At 43.8% G+C, this 25,394-nt stretch overlaps 1 protein-coding gene across 2 annotated transcripts in view; it reads right to left on the bottom strand.

The window, feature by feature from the left end:
• XXYLT1 (xyloside xylosyltransferase 1) overlaps positions 1–25,394 on the bottom strand; it is a 310,439-nt gene that overhangs the window by 250,927 nt on the left and 34,118 nt on the right. The gene's annotated exons all lie outside the window — the stretch shown is intronic.

Genomic DNA, 25,394 nt, shown 5'->3' on the forward strand with positions numbered 1-25,394 from the left:
ATCCATACACAGAGGGTGCACTACTTCTTAATACAGTGGCACAGATTAGCATCATCTATTTGCACTTTGTTGTCCCCATATACAAGAAAACCAAAGGGTAATGACTAGAGTTGAGCGAAACAGGTCGGCCAGATTCAAAAGTCGCTGACTTTCACCAAATGCAGCGTCGAGAGAGAGAGAGACATCGAGAGAGAGCGAGATCGAGAGAGACATCGAGAGAGAGCGAGATCGAGAGAGAGAGAGATCGAGAGAGAGATCGAGAGAGAGATCGAGAGAGAGAGAGAGATCGAGAGAGAGAGAGATCGAGAGAGAGAGAGAGATCGAGAGAGATCGAGATGGAGAGCGAGATCGAGAGAGAGCGAGATGGAGAGCGAGATCGAGAGAGAGCAAGATGGAGAGCGAGATCGAGAGCGAGATCGAGAGAGCGATCGAGAGAGCGATCGAGAGAGCGATCGAGAGAGCGATCGAGAGAGCGATCGAGAGAGCGATCGAGATCGAGAGCGATCGAGAGAGATCGAGAGAGAGAGAGATCGAGAGAGAGAGATCGAGAGAGAGAGATCGAGAGAGATCGAGATGGAGAGCGAGATCGAGAGAGATCGAGATGGAGAGCGAGATCGAGAGAGAGCGAGATGGAGAGCGAGATCGAGAGAGAGCAAGATGGAGAGCGAGATCGAGAGAGCGATCGAGAGAGCGATCGAGAGAGCGATCGAGAGAGCGATCGAGAGAGCGATCGAGATCGAGAGCGATCGAGATCGAGAGCGATTGAGAGCGATCGAGAGAGAGAGAGATCGAGAGAGAGAGAGATCGAGAGAGAGAGAGATCGAGAGAGAGAGAGATCGAGAGAGAGATCGAGAGAGAGATCGAGAGAGAGATCGAGAGAGAGAGAGATCGAGAGAGAGAGAGAGATCGAGAGAGAGAGAGAGATCGAGAGAGAGAGAGAGATCGAGAGAGAGAGAGAGATCGAGAGAGAGAGAGAGATCGAGAGAGAGAGAGATCGAGAGAGAGAGAGAGATCGAGAGAGAGAGAGAGATCGAGAGAGAGAGAGAGATCGAGAGATCGAGAGAGAGAGAGATCGAGATCGAGAGAGAGATCGAGAGAGAGAGAGAGATCGAGAGAGAGAGAGAGATCGAGAGAGAGAGAGATCGAGAGAGAGAGAGATCGAGAGAGAGAGAGATCGAGAGAGAGAGAGATCGAGAGAGAGAGAGATCGAGAGAGAGATCGAGAGAGAGAGAGATCGAGAGAGAGATCGAGAGAGAGAGAGAGATCGAGAGAGATCGAGAGAGAGAGAGAGATCGAGAGAGAGAGATCGAGAGAGAGAGATCGAGAGAGAGAGATCGAGAGAGAGAGATCGAGAGAGAGAGATCGAGAGAGATCGAGAGAGAGAGAGATCGAGAGAGAGAGAGATCGAGAGATCGAGAGAGAGAGAGATCGAGAGAGAGAGAGATCGAGAGAGAGAGAGATCGAGAGAGAGAGAGAGAGATCGAGAGAGAGAGAGAGAGATCGAGAGAGAGAGAGATCGAGAGAGAGAGAGAGAGATCGAGAGAGAGAGAGATCGAGAGAGAGAGATCGAGAGAGATCGAGAGAGAGAGAGAGATCGAGAGAGAGAGAGAGAGATCGAGAGAGAGAGAGAGAGATCGAGAGAGAGAGAGAGAGATCGAGAGAGAGAGAGAGAGATCGAGAGAGAGAGAGAGAGATCGAGAGAGAGAGAGAGAGATCGAGAGAGAGAGAGAGAGATCGAGAGAGAGAGAGAGAGATCGAGAGAGAGAGAGATCGAGAGAGAGAGAGAGAGATCGAGAGAGAGAGAGAGATCGAGAGAGATCGAGAGAGAGAGAGAGAGAGAGAGAGATCGAGAGATCGAGAGAGAGATCGAGAGAGAGAGATCGAGAGAGAGAGAGATCGAGAGAGAGAGAGAGATCGAGAGAGAGAGAGAGATCGAGAGAGAGAGAGAGAGATCGAGAGAGAGAGAGAGAGATCGAGAGAGAGAGAGAGATCGAGAGAGAGAGAGAGATCGAGAGAGAGAGAGAGAGATCGAGAGAGAGAGATCGAGAGATCGAGAGAGAGAGAGAGATCGAGAGAGAGAGAGAGATCGAGAGAGAGAGAGAGAGATCGAGAGAGAGAGAGAGATCGAGAGAGAGATCGAGAGAGAGAGATCGAGAGAGAGAGAGAGATCGAGAGAGAGAGAGAGAGAGATCGAGAGAGAGAGAGATATCGAGAGAGAGAGATCGAGAGAGAGAGAGATATCGAGAGAGAGAGATATCGAGAGAGAGAGAGAGATCGAGAGAGAGAGAGAGATCGAGAGAGAGAGAGAGATCGAGAGAGAGAGAGATCGAGAGAGAGAGATCGAGAGAGAGAGAGAGATCGAGAGAGAGAGAGAGATCGAGAGAGAGAGAGAGATCGAGAGAGAGAGAGAGATCGAGAGAGAGAGAGAGATCGAGAGAGAGAGAGAGATCGAGAGAGAGAGAGAGATCGAGAGAGAGAGAGAGATCGAGAGAGAGAGAGAGAGAGATCGAGAGAGAGAGAGATATCGAGAGAGAGAGATCGAGAGAGAGAGAGAGATATCGAGAGAGAGAGATATCGAGAGAGAGAGAGATCGAGAGAGAGAGAGATCGAGAGAGAGAGAGATCGAGAGAGAGAGAGATCGAGAGAGATCGAGAGAGAGAGAGATCGAGATCGAGAGAGAGATCGAGAGATCGAGAGAGAGATCGAGAGCGAGATCGAGAGATCGAGAGAGAGATCGAGAGATCGAGAGAGAGATCGAGAGATCGAGAGAGAGATCGAGAGATCGAGAGAGAGATCGAGAGAGAGAGGTGGAGCCACTGCAGGAGCAGGACACTGTAAAGATGAGCTCCTGATCAAATCCAAGTTTTATACCTTATAATGAGAAGATTGGAGGACATACCCCAGAAATTCACAGACATGATGACATACTAAGCACACCGGAAAAAGATTTTAAGGATTTTAAGCCAAGACAAGAAAAATCAGGATACAAGATACAAGGATAAAAAGCAGGAACAGCTCAGCCACTGGAAATCAAGAAAGCAGAAAACCACCAATGCTCAGTGCATCCCCAAGGTAAGGGCTTCACGCCAATACACTGCTAAGAGAACAATAGACTGTATATTAAGCATTAGAAAATATTGGAAAATATAAAAGACTTTTAAATTGAAACAATATAGGAATTGCACTGTAAGCATGGAGAGAGACATGGAGCCAGGACCCAGCAGGGGGCCTGACACATTAGTGATAAGCTTCCCTTAGAATGCTAGATCCAAGGCAGCCAGTAAGGCAATAAAACTGGCCAACATCAAAAAAACTCCAGAGACAGTACTAATAGACGTTAATGAACAGGGAGAAAAAACAAATGTGTTATTCTACTCAGGGCACCATGAAGCCTGGGACCAGACTCTCAGAAACCATTACAAGAATGTCAAAACACGGGGCATTAGCAGGGGCAAACAAATTAGAGTACAGGATGAGGAGGACCCCGAGACTTTTAATCTCTCCATAAACATTTATAATAATGGAACTATCATGGTGCAAGGAACAAAACAAAAACTGGAGGAATTTTTACAACAATTCAGTCACATTAGGACCCAGGTACAAACCTTGAGAAGAGGCATAACCATTCCATCTCAGATTACAGCAGACAGGGTCCCAAGCTGTGCACCCACCACATCTACATCACAACCCCCCATGGATATTCTCAGAGACTGCCTGTCCAGATTAGAAAGTGAGTTTACTCAATTCAAAGAGGATTTACAAAGAAGCCAAGGTGAGAAAAATGCAAATGAACAACTGAAGGACGAACTATTGAGGTTGAAAATAGACTTGTGTGAAATGCAAATATCACTTAAAAAAACTGCAGGAAGAAAACTCAACTCTCAAAGAAGAAATATCCCTGCTAAAATCATCAAATCTGCAACAAAACATGGACATAGCACCTCAAAGTATAATGAACACCCCAAAACCCACGCATGCAGCAACTACCCCGATGCCTGACATATCACAGACCGGCGACAGCCCCGACCAGACCGAAACAACCTCAGCAACAAAAATACAGCAGACTCCCATACAGCAAACCAGAGCAACCAACAATCCTACAGAGGAAAACTGTGCCCTCATTCCCTGCAACAAAAATACAGCCCCAACACCACAGCAGTCAAAGACAACCATCACCCAAGGACCAAACGATGCACAAACAGCAAATGACCCAAATAGAGCACCGATCCCCGACATCGTCCTAATAATAGACTCTAATGGAAAATACCTGGACACTAAGAGACTGTTCCCAGGGGCACAAGTCACAAAAATCCGCTGTTCAACAATCCCACAAGCAGAGAAGGTGATCAGTAATCCATACTTCACAGAGCCCACACACCTCATACTACACACCGGCACAAACGATATCCAACAAGAGACAGTCACTCAGGACCTAACAAAACTCGCAATAGCAGCCCAGCAAAAATTCCCCAGAACCAAAATAATCCTGTCTGCCCTGCTTCCAAGGAAAGAAATAAACCAAGAGGTAATCCAGCAAATCAACTCAGAGCTGGCTGCCAGTATCGCCTCAACACCAAATATACAGCTGGCAAGCCACCCCAGAATAACGCTCCGTCACCTATACGACGACAAACACCTCAATAAACAAGGGGTCAGCAATCTAGCAAAAGAGCTAAAGGACATGGTTCTAAACAGACCTCCGAGACTACAAGCAAGACGCCCACCAAACAGATGGCAAACCACAGCGATCCCTGGAGAGAATCCACAGAGAGGGCAAAGGAGACAACATGCCCCACAATGGCAACGCACAGCGATCCCCAATGAGAGTCCACAGACAGGGCACAGGAGACAACATGCCCCACAATGGCAACACAGAGCAACAGAGAACAGCAACATGGCTGAAATAAGGACATTGCTCAGCACACTATGCAGCCAACTCATGGGACACCCTTAAAATATGCCACCCAAACCCACCACAAGAACGTGTTACGATGAAAATCTTTCTTCATTATAAGGTATATCGACCAAATATGACATCCTTAGTTATCAGCAGCTGGAACATTCAAGGACTGAATGCCTCAGCCTTTGGGTCCAAGACAAATGACCCAGACTTCAAGCAAAAGCTAAAGAACATTGACATCCAGATCCTTCTGGAGACATGGGCCCGGGCAGAGGAGGAATCCCTGACACCCATGGGAATACAGGGAATTTTCTCTCTCTGCCCAGAAAAACAAGAACATCAAACAGGGCCGTTGTTCAGGGGGCATACTAATATGGTACAAGGAGGAAATCAAAGAGCACATCAAGGCAGTAAAAAGAGGAGAAAGCCATATCTGGATGAGGATAAGCAGCGCCATCCTCACCTCTCAGCAGGACATCTACCTCTGCGCAGCCTACATCCCTCCATCAGAATCCCCATACTATAAGCCGGACATCTATGAGGTCATACAGAGAGAGGCAGCCCAATTCCAGTCCATGGGCAGAGTGCTCCTCTGCGGAGACCTCAATGCCAGGACGGGTACAGAGAAGGACTACATCTCACCTGACGGAAACACATATGTAATGGGAGATGGATCCTTCTATAATGACTCAGTACAGACCGCAAGAAACAGCTATGACAGAGTGGTGAATAAAAGCGGCAGAACCTTGCTGAACCTGTGCCGGAGCTTGGGGCTGTATATAGTGAATGGACGCATCAGGGGGGACTCACTAGGGAGATTTACACTAAACTCCCACTTGGGCAGCAGTGTGGTGGATTACGCAATAACGGACATAGACCCAGCAAACATAAATGCCTTCATAGTCACCCCTGAAACCCACCTGTCAGACCACAACCAGACACTGCTGTACATGAGATCCACGGACAAACAACCCATAGAAAAGCCACACCTGACCAGTTTACACAACCTGCCACCATCCTACAAGTGGCCCAAACAGTTATCCACTGAATACACCAACATGACTAACAGAACCGAGATCCAAGAGCTACTTGTAAATTTCAACACAAGTAGTTACGCATCAAACCAGCAAGGAGTCAACTGGGCAGTGAATGACTTTAACAACATCCTATACACCATGGCAGAGCTAGCAGGCATCAGAAGAACCAACCCCAAGAAACCAACAAATAAACAAGGCCAAAAATGGTTTGACAAAGAATGTAAGTCACTACGCAACTCCCTAAGGGTAGCCTCAAACCAAAAGCACAGAGATCCAAACAACAGGGACCTAAGAGCGGCCCATGACATCCTACAGAGGCAATACAAACGCACTCTCAGGGAGAAAAAACAGAGGCATATCTGCCAAGAACTACAGAAGCTTGAGGACTCCCTCCAGGACAACTCATTCTGGGAGACCTGGAATCATATCGGCACAAAGCCCAAGCAGAGCACCCTCCACATCCAAAATGGCAACATCTGGCACAGCTACTTCAAAGGCCTCTACAAGAACATACCAGAAGAAGACCTAACCCCAGAACAGAAGCACCTAACCACTAAACTCAGAGACATGGAGGAGACAATCAAAGACTTCCAAAATCCTCTGGACATACCAATCAGTGTGATGGAAATAAAAGACAGTATCAAATTTATGAAATGCAAGAAGGCCGCGGGCAGTGACGGCATCCTGCCAGAGATGATCAAATTCAGTTCCCCAGATATACATGCAGCACTGGCAAAACTATTCACCCACATCCTGAGTGCTGGCTACTTCCCAAAAAGCTGGAATCAAGGTCTCATAACGCCCATCTACAAGAATGGAGACAGATATGATCCAGCAAACTACAGAGGAATATGTGTTAACAGCGTTCTGGGAAAACTATTTAACAGCATTATTAACAAAAGGATCATCACCTTCCTCACCCAGCGGGACACCCTCAGCAGAAGCCAAGCTGGGTTCATGCCAAACCATCACACCACGGATCACATCTACACCCTGCAAAGCCTCATCAAGACCCACATCCATAGAAAAAAACAGGGGAAAATATTTGCATGTTTTGTGGACTTCAAGAAGGCCTTTGACTCAGTGTGGCACCCTGGTCTGTTCCTGAAACTCCTGGAGAGCGGAATAGGTGGCAGAACCTACGACGTCATCAAGAGCTCATACACTGAGAATCGGTGCAGCGTGAAGGTGAATGGAAAGAGGACGGCCTTCTTCCGGCAGTGCCGTGGGGTAAGACAGGGCTGCAGCCTGAGCCCAACTCTATTTAACATCTACATAAATGGACTGGCAGCGGCCCTGGAATCCTCCTCTGCCCCAGGTCTCAGCCTACACAACCGAGAGGTGAAGATCCTGCTGTATGCAGATGACCTCCTGCTGCTTTCCCCAACCGAGAGAGGCCTCCAAGATAGCTTGGCCGTGCTGGAAACATTCAGCACCACATGGGCGCTGCCCATCAACCAAAAGAAGACCAAAGTCATGGTGTTTCAAAAGAGGAGTTCTAAAGAAACCTCCACTTCCTCCCTCACACTAAATGGTGCCACGCTAGAGAAGACAAGCAGCTATACCTACCTCGGTCTGGAGCCAAGCCAAACCGGGAGCCTCAAGCAAGCAGCAGAGACCCTGAAAGGGAAAGCATGCATAACCTTCTATGCCATCAGAAGACAAATGTACCACCTCAAACCACCGGTGAGAGTCTGGCTCAAGATATTCGACAGCGTCATCACACCTATACTGCTATATGGCAGCGAGGTATGGGGTCCAGCAACCTATCCAGACCAGAAAAAGTGGGATTCCAGCCCAACCGAAGTCTTCCATCTGGAGTTCTGCAAATATCTCCTCCAGGTACATCGCAGCACCTCAAACATAGCCTGTCGGGCAGAGCTGGGCCGATTCCCCTTATGGCTCACTATACACAAGAGGGCGCTATCACACCAGGCGCATATACAGAACAGCAACCCCAGCTCCTACCATCATAAAGCCCTGCTGAGCCAGAGCCAAGAGCAAGCCAGGAACCTCGGCAGCCAGCTCAACCAAAGTCAGCAACACACCCTAACTAAAGCCCAAATAAAAGAGATCTCAGAGAGCAGCAAGATGCCATACATAGAGGGTTGGAAGAGTGAATTGGAGAACTCCCAGAAACTCACCATCTACAGGTCACTGCGGAGGGACTACACACTGGCTCCATACCTGGAAAGGCTACGCCACCCCAAAGACAGGCAGACCATGAGTATATACAGATTAAGCACCCACAACCTAGAGGTGGAAACAGGGCGGCACCGACAGACATACAAGCCACGAGAGAACAGACTGTGCCAGCACTGCCAGCAGGGGGCTCTGGAAGATCAGGTGCATTTCCTGCTGCACTGCAACAAATACTCAGCAGTGAGGGACTCCCACTTCCAGAAACTTACCACCCATACCCCAGACTTCCCATCCATGGACGAGGAGAGGAAACTCTGCATCCTACTGGGGGAAGAAGAATCAATGGTGGAGGTCGCCGCCCAATATGTCACCACATGTCATAAGATGAGAGGAACTAAAGACCTCCAAATGGACAATCACTCCCCAAATTTTGCCCCCAACACCCCATCCCCACTACCCTAATCCACTCCCCTGCCAATTGGTCCTGCCAATAAAGCCTATTTGAATTTGAAAGAGAGAGATAGATAGAGTTTTCGCGAACTTTAAAAAAGCGGTCCGGCATGTAGGTGTGTTTACTGTCCTCCTCTCCCTGACGGCTTTGCTTCCCCACTGACTTGCAATGGGTTTCGTGTTTCAGTCGGACCTTTGACTTTTCACGATAGTCGGCCGATTTCGTTCGACTCGACTTTTGAGAAAGTCGGGTTTCATGAAACCCGACTCGACCCTAAAAAACGCAAAGTCGCTCATCTCTAGTAATGACCACAGGCCGAAATAAAGTTTATCCTTATTCACAGAAATAATGTAGAAAAACCAAGAGAGTGTGCAGTATACAAAACATCACAATGAAATGTATAAACCTTTATTAGGCAACATTAAAAAAGTGCATGTGGAACTATAAAAAACACATGTAGAAAAAAGCTAGAACACACCAATGAATGAGAATGGTGGGAGAGCCAGAGAGACAAGAAATAAGTCTGTCACATGCAAAGACTGATGTAATAAATCAAAGACAAAGTAACAAGCATATTCTACAAATAGAGGTTGTACAAAAATACAAGATTAGGGCAAAAAGGGGAGTAAGGAGTAAAAATCAGTGGACCAAAAACATTGTCTAATAAAGTGCAAGTACCATAAGCATCTATGAAAGTATTTCAGCAAGTGTTCACCTACCATCCTCCCGATGCGCGTTTCACAACTGCTTAAACCGGGACAAAAAAAAAAAAAAATCAGTCTGAGAAAGCGCCACAAAACAGTTGCAAAAAATAAAAACAATGCACAGTATTGGGAAAGCGTCCGACACTGCTGTGCACATATCAGTTTTAGGTCACATCAATTAACCACTTCATGATTGGAATTCATGAAGCTGTTAAAAGAAGCAACATGTTCATCCTTCCTGTTGAAGTTTAAACAATAGAAAAAGATGGCACCTTTACAAAGGCAGTTCAGAAAAAAAGATTAGTGTTGAAGTGGCTTCGTCTAGGAAAACCTCAAAGGCTTCGCCAGCATCTTAAAAACACCATGTGCACATATACATGGCATTTTTACATTGTGCATAGTGTTTTCTGGTCTTTATGATATGGTCATTAAAACATGACTATTCAGATATGTTTTGATATGGATTTATGGCACCTTTTACCTTGATTTTGGAAAAATAGCAAAAAAAAACACACAGTCATCCAATTCAATTTGAAAGGTGTATGCATGCAAGTTGCAAAACTGGGGTCTCTATATAGATTGTGGAACATGTTATCTGAACCTGGCCTTAACCTTTGAGGTTCAGCAAAATCAGGGAAGGACACACTGACAGTGGTTAAATCAGGCTGGGTAGACCGATCAAGGTTAGCTAATGAATACACTTGGACTCCGGAGATCTACACTATTCTGCTGGTCCAAAACTTGAGAAAGGATTATTATAGAGGCTTACTGACATGGATTTTCAAAGTGAGCACACAAGCCTCAGGAGATCCATTTATGGATGCAAACTGTGTTGTGAAATCTCGTGACAGGTTCTCTTTAAGAATATTTTACATATGCAATGACTTCCATTTTTCTTTTTGAAATCTACTAAACACAAGAAAAGGACAACCTGCACCCAAAGTTGTGACACCGGAATAACTCCCCAATCAGATGAAGAAGCACTGTATGAACTGTTTGGATGTTTGGCTATAGTCATTGGAGAGGGAAACAAAACAAAAGGCTTATCAGTTGTATCGAGTAATGGCCTACATACAATATATATGATTGCACCCTTTGACGTAACTGACAACACATTTTATAGTAATTGTTTTAAAGCTTTTTAGCAAAACAATTCCACTAATCTCCCACTACAGTGTAGTAAGTGGTGAGCTCAGCGCCTGTGGCAGGGTAACCATTTCTGACTCCCATTTTGTATAAGTGGATTATTATTTATAATGTAGGCTAGCATTTATGTACATAAGTACATTCCCGTCACCGAGATTGACATTTGAACTGTCAACAATAACTTCACTCCACTTATCAGTAAAACTTTTCCATTACAGTCCCTATCCTAATTGTTTTTTACCTTCACAGACTACTACCAGATACATCTTAATAAAAAATCCAAAAATAAAAAGCCAACGAAGTTTATCGGCCAGAGCTGAATTCTCAGAAAATATCTATCATTCGAACATCATTTGGTGAAAATGTCACATTCAAGCAACGAGTTCGGATGTTACAGCAGATCTCCTACTTGACACATTTTGGAGAAAAAAGTAATTAAAAAGTCTATTCAAAGAATGAATCTGCAGATACAGAACTAGGTTTTCATTTTCACTTTTACCTCCAAGATAGAAAAAAAATTCAGTTTCCCAGAAGTGGTTTATAAAGGGTTCCTGCAAGTAATCAATGAGCGTCTGTGCGCGGCCCACAATTGTCACAGACCCATGGACCTGTATGGGCGATTTTGACTCGTGACTAGAGTTGAGCGACTTTGGTCGGATCGGGTTTCATGAAACAAAATTTGCTTCAGACGAAACTGGTCCGACTAGGGCAAAAAAAGTCAGAGTTTCGTCCGAAATCCGACCCCAATGCAAGTCAATGGGGAATAAAAGTCGGCATTGAGCGGATGACATTCATCCACTCAGTGCAGACTTTTATTCCCCATTGACTTGCATTGGGGTCGGGTTTCGGAAGAAACACCGACTTTTTTTGCCCTAGTCGGACCAGTTTCATCTGAAACAAATTTTGTGTTTCATGAAACCCGATCCGACCAAAGTCGCTCAACTCTACTCGTGACTCGAATAAAAAAAAAAAAAGATGCCTCAAGGACGCACAATACACAGAAAATATATTATTTACACAAACATGCCTGTAATGTGTACGGGCTCCAGCTGTGAACACAGATCTCTAAATGAGGCCTAGGGGTTTGATCTGTATTAACTGGCAGGAAAACTCTGAAATGGAATTTATATCAATTCTGGCAAATATTTAAAAAAATAACGTACACCAGCCTCATCACTTCTAAGATCTACTTATTATATTGTTCGGACTATTGAACTTAAGGCACACCCCAGTTTTAGACATCAGAAAAAATATTATTTCCTACCAACTAAAACTTCTGTGGTGGTGTAAATAACCAGAGGGGTCAGTAAAAGTGTTCTTCGAAGCACTGAGCAGGTAATAGTTGGTCAGGTTAACCGTGCCTGTTTGTGTTTCTTTGCAGCATTCACATTATGCACACAACTCTGCTGTATGAGCTCTATGGCACGAACAGTACAGATAAACACAACTCTGCAGAACACACAACATTGCTGCTGCAGTAAATACACGAGCATAGCTCTTCTACATGCACGCGGCAGGCAGCACACACACCTCTCAGTTGCACCAATTTTAATCATGAATACTTTATTACCCAGTATAGTTGTCTTTTTCCCCTCTACTTTTCAGTTTCCTCAAGGCATGTGACTGGCCACATGACTAATATCGTAGAAGATACTTGAACTCTAGGGTTCCATAGTGTGCTGTTAAAGCATGGTGAGGACTATGAAAGTCCCATTCTATTTTAGTGATGTGCATGTTGAGTTGACTCTCCTGCCCTGTGCTGAACAGATAGATCAGTGGCGGGCAGGATAATAGAGACATGTCCAGCTGTAAAGCCACTACAATGCTTGCACAGAAAAAAACAGACATAACTTTTTTACTTTTCTGCTGATGGACCTGTTTGAGGGCTGAATTTAATTTTTTATTTTTCCCTTTTAGGGTATATGTGACGTTATGATCACATTTTATTCCATCTTTTGAGACAGAGGGACATGAAAGCAGAGATTACCTTTTTTTATGGCGTTCACTAGGTGGGCTAAGAAGCATGGCCATTTTACAGTTTGGGTCGTTCTGGGCATGACAATATCAACATATATGGCATATTTAAATTCAATTACATTTGCTCAATAAAATCCCATTAAAAGAAATAAATAAAAATGCCATATTGCCGTGTTCCAATAGCCATAACACTTTTTTTTTTTTTTTTACTTTGGGGTTTAGGAGGATTTATTTTCTGTTGAGAAACTGCAATTTAGTTGGTATCATTTTGTGGCTTGTGACGTCTTAATTGCTTATTGCATTTTGAAGGGACCAAAAAGCATTAATAAAGAACAAAAAAAGGGCTGCTTATGTTTTTAATATTTTTTTCCTCTTTAATTTTTCTTAACATTTATTGATTTTACATTGCAAGTAAGATACATAAAACATATGAGGAAGATCACGCATCATTTCTCTCCTGCCCCTTGCAACTTGTCCACTCACTTGCAACTCCCTGCTCATTCACACTATGTGAAGTTGTGGGAATCGGGGGCATTTTAACAGGCTGTATATCCCAACTACAGAAGGGATTTTCAACTTTAAAATTAGATCAGACCAGCTGTGGTAGTCAGATAACCAGCTCAAGATAACGTGAGAGCTTTAAAATTAGAACCAAAGCATAGCGGTAGTCCTGACTAAGCCGAAGAAATCCGGAGGCGTTCCTGTGCGAGTCTTCCTAAACCAATTCAGTCTCAGCTTCCTGTGATGCCCTCCTACATTTACTGCAGATCTCAACAGCCCCCGGAAGAAGCCCACGCAAAATGCGCGTCGGGGCACAGTGTGCGGACGTTTGTGACAGTTATAGGTAGGAGCTACTGACTGGGGTTATGACCCACTGACGGATAGGTGAGGGATCACTGTGTCATTTGTACACCTCTACCTATCTTTGTCTGTGGGGCCTCATTTATACTGCGGCACTGGCTTTCTCTCTATAAGTCTGATATACCCTACTGTCTAAAATACTGCACTAGTGTTGCACCTTGGTCTCTCAGCTTTACACTCTGCCATAATATTGTACATTGATCATGTCTTAATGTGTGATGTAATTTATCTAGATGTAATATATCTAATAAAATAATTAGGATTTTTTTTTTACACATGGATTTAGACTCCTTTCTTTCTCTTTGTTTATAAAGCATGCACTAGCCAGCCTACTCAAGTCTGTGCAAATGTGGCGCCCCCAGGAGTATGGTCGCCACAGTGGCATTGCCTTCCTCCTAGGGAGTGTGATGTCATGCTTGGAAGCAATAAAGGATCTCTCTAGCTGTTAATCACAACACACAACACAGCTTCCATTCCAGGTCAGCAGAGGGAGCTCTGAACCAAAACTGGGGGAGGAGCTACTCTCTGGGGGCCAGGAGGGAAAATTAGGAGTTCGTGTGAGGAGGGCAACGTGTGTAGACGTGGAGAAGAGCTGGGAGATTGAGCAGAGAGTTCAGGCTCATTCCCAGCTATAGCGCATGATCTGGAGCCCGGTCTCCAAGGCTGTACGGACACTGATGGTCCTGCAGCAGAAACCGGAGGAATAGGAAGCTGTAAATGCTCTATTCCCACATAAGACTTGGAGGCAAAACAGCGACGTGTGAGCCAGAAGAGGAAGGCTACAGCTGTCTGCCATAGGAGGGAGTTCTAAAGAGAATAAGCAAGTGGAACTTCAGTGTAACACAGTACTGTAAGTACCTAAAAATAAGCGCTAGGAAGGAGACTACACAACCCATCTGCATAGAGAGATTCCTAAGTTGCTTCCAGGCTAGCCAGCTCCTGTGCCATCTGTAATCTGGACCCTGGACTGCATTTGCCAAGCAAAGTAAAGAAAGTAAAGGTAAAGAAACTGCACCCTGTTGTGTCCTTGCCTTCTTCCTGCAACCCCGTCAGCACTGCTTCATCCCTGTGCCAGACACTGCACCCTCTTCCTCAACACCTATCCTCGCTGCCCTGGGATTACAGCTCTACCTGTGTGGAGCTAATACACCTTGCTGCCTTACCCCATCTGTCCCAGAGGATCTGTCGGCAGCGTCGGCTTAACCCCCTATTTGCCGAGCACCACAGGTGGCGTCACGAATCATTCACTCAAACTTTATTCCATCACTTAACCCCTTTCACATCGGCGCCCAGGGACACGGATCGGGTCACCGCTGCTGTGACATTCCCCTTTGAGAGACCAGCCCGGTACCGAGTACCCCACAGCCCTGGGAGGGCGACCCACATGAGCAAAAAAAAAAACCCAAGTTCCTATATAGATCAACCATTTAGCATCTGATTTTTACAAATACCGTAAATAGCAGGTTTTTTAAAACAAGAAGTGATATTTGGTCTTGTAACATTCTCTCAACTGTTAATGTATACAGATACCACACAATATCAAACTGATGACAATATGGATGAAACATTGTCCATTTCTTCTGGATGAAAATCAGCTTTTTTTTTTTTCTTAATACGCTCAGAGTTTGATCTGATACTCTTGCAGCACAGGTGTGGAGAAGACTGAGAACTCTATTTCTTTATATTCTCCATTCTGCATCCACAGTAATCGGACTACCCTCGGTGCAGTCCGATGTTTCTCACGCACCCATAGACTTGTCTGGGTGCGCATGATCCGATTATGGGAGGCGCTTGCAGCATGCGGATCTGCACTGCCCCATAGTATAGCACTGGGCCGGGTGATATCTGAATAAAACATCAGCTAGCAACCGGCCGTGTTACACGCTAGTGTGAGCGAGCCCTAAAGCAGAGAATGTTCAATAAAAATGTCAGCTTTATAATGAGCCCTGAATAGTTTCTATAGCTGCGATCCAGACTGAGATATGGCCATCAGTAGCCAAGGCTCATTTTGTTAGCCACAGAGTTGCCACCATGCAAGGACATATACAAGATTTATCAGTGTCAGAGAAAGGGTTAAGAACGAGTGGGAAGTTAACCCTGGCATGACAAAACAAAAAGTTTCCCCATAAACTTAAAATCCAAACATCATTTAATCCTATAACCTAATGTGTGAAATATTCACTTGGTTTTCTTTCAGGCGGGGATCTGAATGTAATAGATGCTGTGAAAACTGGATTATCTGCCAACCAACCTATTTCCTGGGAACAAGATCGCTGTTCCCAGAAATGAGAGGTCACAAGGTTGTTTTTCGTGTATCCCGTTTAGCTGCAAGGTTTAGTCCGGATCATGGCTGCTCGTCACAACGGCTCCTCTAGCAGTTTCAGGATTTATAAGCGAGTCATGCCTTGGGTTAGTAGGTGAAGAAAGTATCATAAAAGGTGAATAAAGATGAAAAAGACATATTGGACACTGTCATGACTGCACCCCCATGGGAAAAATACAACAGTGAGGCCTAAAACCTGCGTTATGACAAATGGAAAATATTACGTGCTGAGAAGCTGGGGACTGTTATTTCCCTGAGCCTCGGTCACTTTCAGAAGTAACGTCTACAAAATCAATCTCAGGTTAAGATAGAGAACATGAGAAATAGGGCATCACCATAGTGACCAGGCAGAGGAACACGTTAAGGGGAAAATGCCTGCACTGGACCAACCAAACAAGTGAGGAGGGATGACATTGCTCAGTCAGAGAAGCAATGGGTTACATGCTAGTGTCTACCAATAACATCTGCCCGATCATGTGACCCGTCAGCACCAGGAACCGTGAAGCTCTAGTGACACCGACTGGTGCTCAAGACAAGGCCTTGTCATACAGTATGAGGCACAGGTTATTCACTAAATATTATTGCCATCAAAGGCTCCAAGAGGATGAGGGAACGTTTAGATCCTGGCGGTATTAATCCTTATTACATTTAGCATTTAATAAAAAAAAAAAAAAAAGTATATATGAGGCTTTTTGCAATATGCCTAATACAAGCAAAACGGGCTGTGACTTTTGGCAAGAACAAATCCTATACAAACAGATCTCAAACTTTATTAGATAAACAGGAGATTTTCATCCAACATTTATACAAGGCAATGGGAAGTTATCTAAAAACTGGTGAATATTTGCTTATAGCAACTCATCAGATAACCTCATTGTTTCATGGTTGCCAACATTTCGCATAGTGTTTTCTGTTAATGCCTTCCTGATCTAATACTAGAGATATCAATTGTCCTAAGGAGAGAAGAGGCTGCTCACATTGCTGCTCATCCTACGGTCTAATACTGCAGATGTTGGGGCTGCTGAGGTAAAGAGAGACTGCTCACACTGCTGCCCACCCAGTGTCAAAATACTGGAAATACCAGAGGTGCTGAGGTAAGAAGATGCTACTCACACAGCTGTCCACCCTGTCTTTTAGATCTAACACTGGAAATACCAGAGGTGCTGAGGCAAGAGGCTGCTCACTCTGCTGTCAACCCTGTCTTTCTGATCTAATACTGGAGATACCGGGGCGCAGAGTTAAGAGGCTGCTCACACTGCTGTCCACCCTGACTTTTTGATTTAATACTGGAGATATCAGATACAGGAAAGATGTATATCTTTGTACTGTGTTAGCCAGTAGATAGAAAAATATTCAGGATTGAGAGTCCTCAGTAGTTGATACCTTTTAATGGCTAACTGAAAAGATGGTAACACATTGCAAGCTTTCGAGATTGTCTCTTCATCAGGCTTGACTAATACAAAATCTGAAGTCACATATTTATGTGCATAAATATGTGACTTCAGATCTTGTATTAGTCTAGCCTGATGAAGAGACAGTCTCGAAAGCTTGCAATGTGTTACCATCTTTTCAGTTAGCCATTAAAAGGTATCAACTACTGAGGACTCTCAATCCTGAATATTTTTCTTGGAGATATCAGTGGCACTCCAGTAAGAATTGGCTGTTCAGATTATTATCCACCCTGTCTCTGATCTAACAGTGGAGAGTGCACTGTTAAGGGTGCAGAGTTATGAGGCTGCTCACACTGCTGTCCACCATGGTCTTTCTGAATGCTAAGCAGCCATTATGAGCTGGTGATAGCTTGACAGTGTGTGGCATATGTTATCTCCAGGTAATAGCAGCCAAGCTTCGTACTACACATGATCACAGACCAGTCCTATTAACATTCTAGTATAGGTTTCCATCAGAGTTACAAGATGGCAGATATTGTGATTCTATGATTTCTCTCTGTAGATAAACAAAAATGAAATTATATTCTCCATGCAGTTGCTCACTTCCCCTCAACAGCATGATGCAGGTTGACGATACAGTCCCTGCTCACTATACCATGTGTACTGTCAACACTCCACGGCACACAGAGTCTGCTCTGCACACACACGCTGCAGAGCTGTCTGTCGACGTGCAGGGGGGAGTGAGTACACAGCACTCACTGTGTACTGGAAACAAGCAGCTGCAGGGAGCATATAACCTAATTTTCTCCCTGTAGTCACTGAACCAGTAGGTCAGTCAGACGTCATTTAAACGCTATTAGCCTTCAAATTACCACTGTAATAGTGTTTCTGGAGGTGACCGGTTCCACTTAATGAAAGCTAAGCCAGTGAGCCAATTATTTGCTATGAGAACATTTTATTTCACCACTCTGACACACATCTCCCAAGGTAAAGCTAAAATTCAAGTACCAATAATGCTCCAAACTGCAATTTTAGATTGGTGAATAGTGTTTAAAAACAAAATCAATCATTATAATTGACGTTAGCTGCATTCTGCGGATCAATACGACGATAACCGTAGCAAATGTATAGCAATCTTTTGTTGGGATGTGATGTTATAAAACTTAATTTGGAGGTAGAAAATGACAGAAAGTGCAATAAGGTCTTATCTGGGTATAAATTATGACTAGACATGCACCATCGTGCTCAACCATTAAAGAGACTTAGGCTGCTGCACACCCACGAGGAAAGTTCAAGGCAGAAGACAGAAATAAAAGGATGACGAGAAGACAGCAATGAAAGTGTTGGTTTGTCAACGCGCTTCAAAGTGTTAAAACTTCTTCACCAGCACAAACAGCGATCATGTTCTAAAACCTATAACTTAACACTTTACTTAGGTTTTTTTTGTTTTGTTTTTTTACAGGCCAAGCTGTAGTTTTCAGTACTACCATTTTTAAAATCACTTTCCATACGGTGCACGATAATTCTATACTTTATAACTTGTGCTTATTTGTGAAGAAAACAGAAGTTTGGCGAAAATTTCACAATTTTCCAACTTTGAATTTTTATGCTCTTAAATCACAGAGATATGGCACACAAAAAACTTAATAAGTAACATGTCCCACATTTCACAAAAAAAAAAAAATACTTCAGGTTCATTTTTTTATTTTGCCAATGGTAACAGGAGAAATTGGACTGCAAAAGTTATTGTGCAATTTGTCCTGAGTACGCTGATACCTGATATGTGGGGGGAATGGCAGAGCTCAGAAGGGAAGGAGCGCCGTTTGACTTTTTCAATGCAAAATTGGCTGGAATTCAGATCGGACGCCATATCACGTTTGGAGAGCCCCTGATGTACCTAAACAGTGGAAACCCCCCACAAGTGACCCCATTTTGGAAACTAGACCCCCCAAGGAACCTATCTAGATGTGTGGTGAGAACTTTGAACCCCCAAGGGCGTCACCGAAGTTTATAACATACAGCCGTACAATTAAAAAATATTTTTTGCACAAAAATGATCTTTTCACCCTCAATTCTTATTTTTCCAAGGGTAACAGGACCCTAAAGGTTAATGTGCAATTTGTCCTGAGTACGCTGATACCCCATATGTGGGTGTAAACAACTATTTGGGTGCATGGCAAAGCTCGGAAGGGAAGCAGCGCCATTAGACGTTTTTAGCTGGAATTGAGATCGGACACCATGTCGCGTTTAGAAAGCCCCTGATGTACCAAAACAGTGGAAACCTCCCACAAATGACACCATTTTGGAAACTAGACAACCCAAGGAACTTATCTAGATGTGTGGTGAGCACTTTGAACCCCCCCCCCCCCCAGTGCTTAAATCGTATTTTTTCCACAAACATGATCATTTAGTCGCCATTTTTTTATTTTCCCCAGGGTACCAGGAGAAATTGGACCCCAAAAGTTGTTGTCCAATTTGTCCCGAGTACGCTGATACCCCATATGTGGGAGAAAACTACTGTATGGGCACACGTCGGGGCTCGGAAGGGAAGTAGTGACGATTTGGAATGCAGACTTTGATGGAATGGTCTGCAGGTGTCATGTGTGTTTGGAGAGCCCCTGATGTGCCTAAACTATTCAAACTCCCCACAAGTGACCCCATTTTGGAAACTAGACCCCCCCACGGAACTTATCTAGATGTGTGGTGAGCACTTTGAACCCCCAAGTGCTTCACAGAAGTTTATAACGCCCGGGCGTGAAAATAAAAAAATCATTTTTTTCCACAAAAATGATATTTTTGCCCCCAATTTTTTGTTTTCCTAAGGGCAACAGGAGAAATTGGACCCCAAAAGTTGTTTTGCAATTTGTCCTGAGTAGGCTAATACCCCATATGTGGGGGTAAAACACTGTTTGGGCGCATGGCAGAGCTTGGAAGTGAAGGAGCACCATTTGACTTTTTCAAAGCAGAATTGGCTGGAATTGAGATCAGATGCCATGTTGCGTTTGGAGAGCACCTGATGTGCCCAAACAGTGGAAACCCCCCAATTCTAACTCCAACCTTAACCCTAACTCTAGCCCTAACCCCAACCCTAACGGGAAAATGGAAATAAATACATTTTTTTAATTGTATTATTTTTCCCTAACTAAGGGGGTGATAACGGGGGGTTTTATTTACTATTTATGGCGGTTTTTATGTTTGGCAGCTGTCACCCGCTAAAAGACGCTTTTTATTGTAAAAATAGTTTTTGCATCACCACATATTGAGTTCTATAATTTTTTCATATTTCGACCCACTGAGTCATGTGAGGTCTTATTTTTTGCGGGACGAGTTGACATTTTTATTGGTATAATTTTCGGCCAGCGTTTCATTAATTTCTTTTGGGGGGTGCGTTTACACCGTTCCGCCTGCGGTAAAACTGATAACGCTGTTTTATTCTTCGGGTCACGGGGCTGTGTTTCTCTGTGACCGGCAGGCTGTGCTCCAGGTATATACCTTTCTCATTCTCTCTCATTATTTATCTTAGCTATATGCACATTGGCACTTTGAATGATTATACCCTTGTCTGTTTATATTGCACTTGGCATTTTGTTTTAAAGTTATATGTTGTTGTTATTGGAAAAGCACCATATATTCTATTTTTACTTATTTAACAATTTGCAATAGTCATATTGTTTTTTTTTGTTGTTTTTTTTGGCACTTGGCACTTTATATTAAGATTATAATTTTTTGAATTTTTGGAAATTCACATTTTGTTTACATCAAATATATTTTCCTTTTTCTCAGGGTGTTTATACACTCACTGGCCACTTTATTAGGTACACCTGTCCAACTGTGTGTTAAGACTTAATTTCTAATCAGCCAATCACATGGCGGCAACTCAGTGCATTTAGGCATGTAGACATGGTCAAGACAATCTCCTGCAGTTCAAACCGAGCATCAGTATGGGGAAGAAAGGTGATTTGAGTGCCTTTGAACGTGGCATGATTGTTGGTGCCAGAAGGGCTGGTCTGAGAATTTCAGAAACTGCTGATCTACTGGGATTTTCACGCACAACCATCTCTAGGGTTTACAGAGAATGGTCCGAAAAAGAAAAAAAATCCAGTGAGCGGCAGTTCTGTGGCCGGAAATGCCATGTTGATGCCAGAGGTCAGAGGAGAATGGGCAGACTGGTTCGAGCTGATAGAAAGGCAACAGTGACTCAAATTGCCACCCGTTACAACCAAGGTAGGCAGAAGAGCATCTCTGAACGCACAGTGCGTCGAACTTTGAGGCAGATGGGCTACAGCAGCAGAAGACCACACTGGGTACCACTCCTCTCAGCTAAGAACAGGAAACTGAGGCTACAATTTGCACAAGCTCATCGAAATTGGACAGTAGAAGATTGGAAAAACGTTGCCTGGTCTGATGAGTCTCGATTTCTGCTGCGACATTCGGATGGTAGGGTCAGAATTTGGCGTAAACAACATGAAAGCATGGATCCATCCTGCCTTGTATCAACGGTTCAGGCTGGTGGTGGTGGTGTCATGGTGTGGGGAATTTTTTCTGGGCACTCTTTGGGCCCCTTGGTACCAATTGAGCATCGTTGCAACGCCACAGCCTACCTGAGTATTGTTGCTGACCATGTCCATCCCTTTATGACCACAATGTACCCAACATCTGATGGCTACTTTCAGCAGGATAATGCGCCATGTCATAAAGCTCGAATCATCTCAGATTGGTTTCTTGAACATGACAATGAGTTTACTGTACTCAAATGGCCTCCTCAGTCACCAGATCTCAATCCAATAGAGCATCTTTGGGATGTGGTGGAACGGGAGATTCGCATCAGGGATGTGCAGCCGACAAATCTGCGCCAACTGTGTGATGCCATCATGTCAATATGGTCCAAAATCTCTGAGGAATGCTTCCAGCACCTTGTTGAATCTCTGCCACGAAGAATTGAGGCAGTTCTGAAGGCAAAAGGGGGTCCAACCCCTTACTAGCATGGTGTACCTAATAAAGTGGCCAGTGAGTGTATATAAATCTATCACTACTATATTTTCACATATCTATATGAGAAAGATTTTTTATATATCGTGATTATATATATATATATATATATATATATATATATATATATATATATTTGGGATTAATGACTTGCCAGCCTGCTATGTCTTTGGTATTTTTCTATTTTTTATTTTAATTATTATTATTAATTTTACACAGAGGACACGGTTGTATACTATTGTTACCCTATTTAAATAAAGGTATACTTTTATAATAAAGATATTGTTTCTTTTATTATCATCCGGAATTTTTGTATTCAGATTATAATATGGTACTTCTTTATTGACCCAAATTCGAATACTGTCTTGTTGGTTTTTCTTAATATTTCGAATGGTCTACCATTCTTTTAGCTGCTATATATAGTAGAACTATTAATATTATATATAAATAATTGACTGATTTACATAAATACTGCTAAATTCAGGTTATATTGGTATTTTTTTTATTCTTCGGGTCAGTACGGTTACAGCGATACCTCATTTATGTCATTTTTTTATGTTTTAGCGCTTTTATGCAATGAAAACAATTTTATATAAAAAAATAATTATTTTTGCATCGCTTTATTCTGCGAGCTATAACTTTATTTTTTCACTAATGACGCCGTATGGCGGCTCGTTTTTTGCGGGACAAGATGACGTTTTCAGCGGTACCATGGATATTTATATGCGTCTTTTTGATCGCGCGTTATTGCACTTTTTGTTCGGTGGTATGATAATAAATCATTATTTTTTGCTTCGTTTTTTATTTATTTTTTAAGGGGTTTGTTAAAGGGGTTAACTAATGGGACAGTTTTATAAGGCGGGTCGTTACGGACGCGGCGATACTAAATATGTGTACTTTTCTTTTTTTTATTTCCAAAAAATGAATTTATTAGGGAATTTTTTTTTTTATAATTTAGCAATTTTTTAAAAATTATTTTTACACTTTTTTTTAACTTTATTAGGCTGGTTTCACATTAGCGCTTTTTAAGCGCACGCACGGCCGGGGGTAGCTCCGCCCCCGAGCCGGCTCTCTGCCCGGCGTGCCCGCCCCTTGCTTGTAGCGCCGCCTCCTAGCGCACAGCGGCACCTGCGATCGGCGCACCCTATCTTTAGCATAGGGTGCGCAGATCGTGCGCAGGCCGTGCGCTAGTTGCGCTTTGACCTGCGCTGCGCACTTTTGACGGTGCGCCGTGCGCGCCAAAATCAAACTTTTCGGATTTTGGCGCGCACGGCGCACCGTCAAAAGTGCGCAGCGCAGGTCAAAGCGCAACTAGCGCACGGCCTGCGCACGATCTGCGCACTCTATGCTAAAGATAGGGTGCGCCGATCGCAGGCGCCGCTGTGCGCTAGGAGGCGGCGCTACAAGCAAGGGGCGGGCACGCCGGGCAGAGAGCCGGCTCGGGGGCGGAGCTACCCCCGGCCGTGCGTGCGCTTAAAAAGCGCTAATGTGAAACCAGCCTTAGGTTGTCCCAGGGGGGGAGATCGCTGATCTGTCACATCACAGATCACTGTGACAGATCAGCGATCTGTCACAGGCATAGACGCAGACTTCCTCATGCTTGCGCATTTGTAAAAGCACTAGTAGATACATGTTCTATCTTTGGACTGGTCAACGAAATAGGCTCCCCATCCTTACAAGGTAAAGGGGGCTGATTTATCAAGTCTTGATGGAGTAGAATGGGTACCAAACTTATTAACAAACACACCACTGCTTGAATTCGGCCGCCTCTTCAATATTGGGTTTGAGGCAAAAAAAAAAAAAAAAAAAAACTTAACACCTGTGCCACATTTGTTTTGAGATTCTGTGCCCCTAGCTGCATCCACATTATCGAACCTGCTGCTGAGGTCAGACGTGCACTTTCCAAACACAATCCCACGTTTTTCTCCCGGATCTATCAGCATAAGTAGCAAAAATCTGGTGATATACTCCCAAGGAATCTGTCAGAATGTGTAACCCTGCCTCCACCACTGATCAGCAATTTTCTGCCTATGCACAGTGTACACAAAAATCTGCCAATCAGTGATGTGGGTGGAGTTATATAGGGCTCTGCATTTTGAGCACTGCTACATCTGCAGCACAAAAAACAATGATTGTATCAAAACAACAGAATGCTGATCAGCAAGTGACACATAGCTGGAATCAGGGTCTCTGCCCTTACATCATGCTGCTTTCACATAAAGGGAATCTTTTAACAGGTTTATGTTAAGCACCCTACATTACACTACTATTGGTTTAATGAACAGAAAAATGCTAACAGACTGACTTCTAAATTAAGTTTACTTGTCATGATTTCTTGAGATAAGAATACAGTCTTAGGCTGTGTTCACACACAGCGTTTTTTTAGCGGTTTTTACCGCGGTTTTCACTATAAAACCGCTATAAAACCGCTAAAAATAAGGTGCACAGTCATTTCTATGCATTTTGCACTTTTTGTGCACATTGATGCGTTTTTTACCGCGAAAAAAACGCATTGCGGTAAAAACCGCAGCATGCACATTAATTTTGCGTTTTTTTCCGCGGTTTAGGCTTCTCCCATACTTTTAGAAACCGCTGCGGTAAAAAACACATCAAAAACGCATCAAAAACGCACAAAAACCGCCGCGGAAAAATAGGTGCAGTTTCTGGGATGGGATTCAGGTTTTTGTGCAGAAATTTTCTGCAACGTGTGCACTTAGCCTTAAATTGTGCGAATAGATCCCAAATCATCACAGCAGCTACAGATGGGGAAGGTTTCGCCTGCTTCCTTTCCCCATATCCTGTGCTTGCACCGACATCCTGCCCCTCCCAACCCACTGCCGTTTAGCTGAATATTTCAAACTTACCGTACTTTTAAAGTCCATAACATCTGTGTCTTTCAGGGGGTTAGGTATTGGACTGCGATGCAGTCATGCAAATACAGGTTCTGAAATATGCTATTTCACTAATTCTGAATACAAGTACGGACTCTTGATGCTGAAACAAAAACTAAAGACAATTTTTGTAATAAGCGGTGTGGCTGCCTTACAAGGAACCCTCACTGCCTAACCCTACTGCCAATTTTGCTCTTATAAAAGATATGTGCACACCTTGCCTTTTTTAGGCAGGTACGCTCCATAAAGAAAGAACAGATGCTTTGCAATGTAAAAATGACTTGTATATATGGTCAATCTTTTGAGCTTCTCTTAACTGCTTCAGGTCACGCAAAGTGATTAAAAAAGAGAGACACATGGCTACTCTTCCTATAAATGTGCAGCAGTCAGTGCAAAGTCACAACTGCACTTTATCCACAGATAATGCACATCAGAGCCCAATACGTTGTGGCCATCAGCCTATAGCTGATACACACCTGAAAAATGTATTATCGGTTCCCGTCGTATAGCGATACCATATGTGCATGTAAAACAGCTGTGTTCAGAAGTGAAGGGCCGCCATTTGGCTTTTAGGCGTGGATT

Source organism: Dendrobates tinctorius, unplaced genomic scaffold (genome assembly GCF_039654945.1).
Source record: "Dendrobates tinctorius isolate UK_male_01 unplaced genomic scaffold, ASM3965494v1 ptg000060l, whole genome shotgun sequence".
Taxonomy (NCBI): Eukaryota; Metazoa; Chordata; class Amphibia; order Anura; family Dendrobatidae; genus Dendrobates; species Dendrobates tinctorius.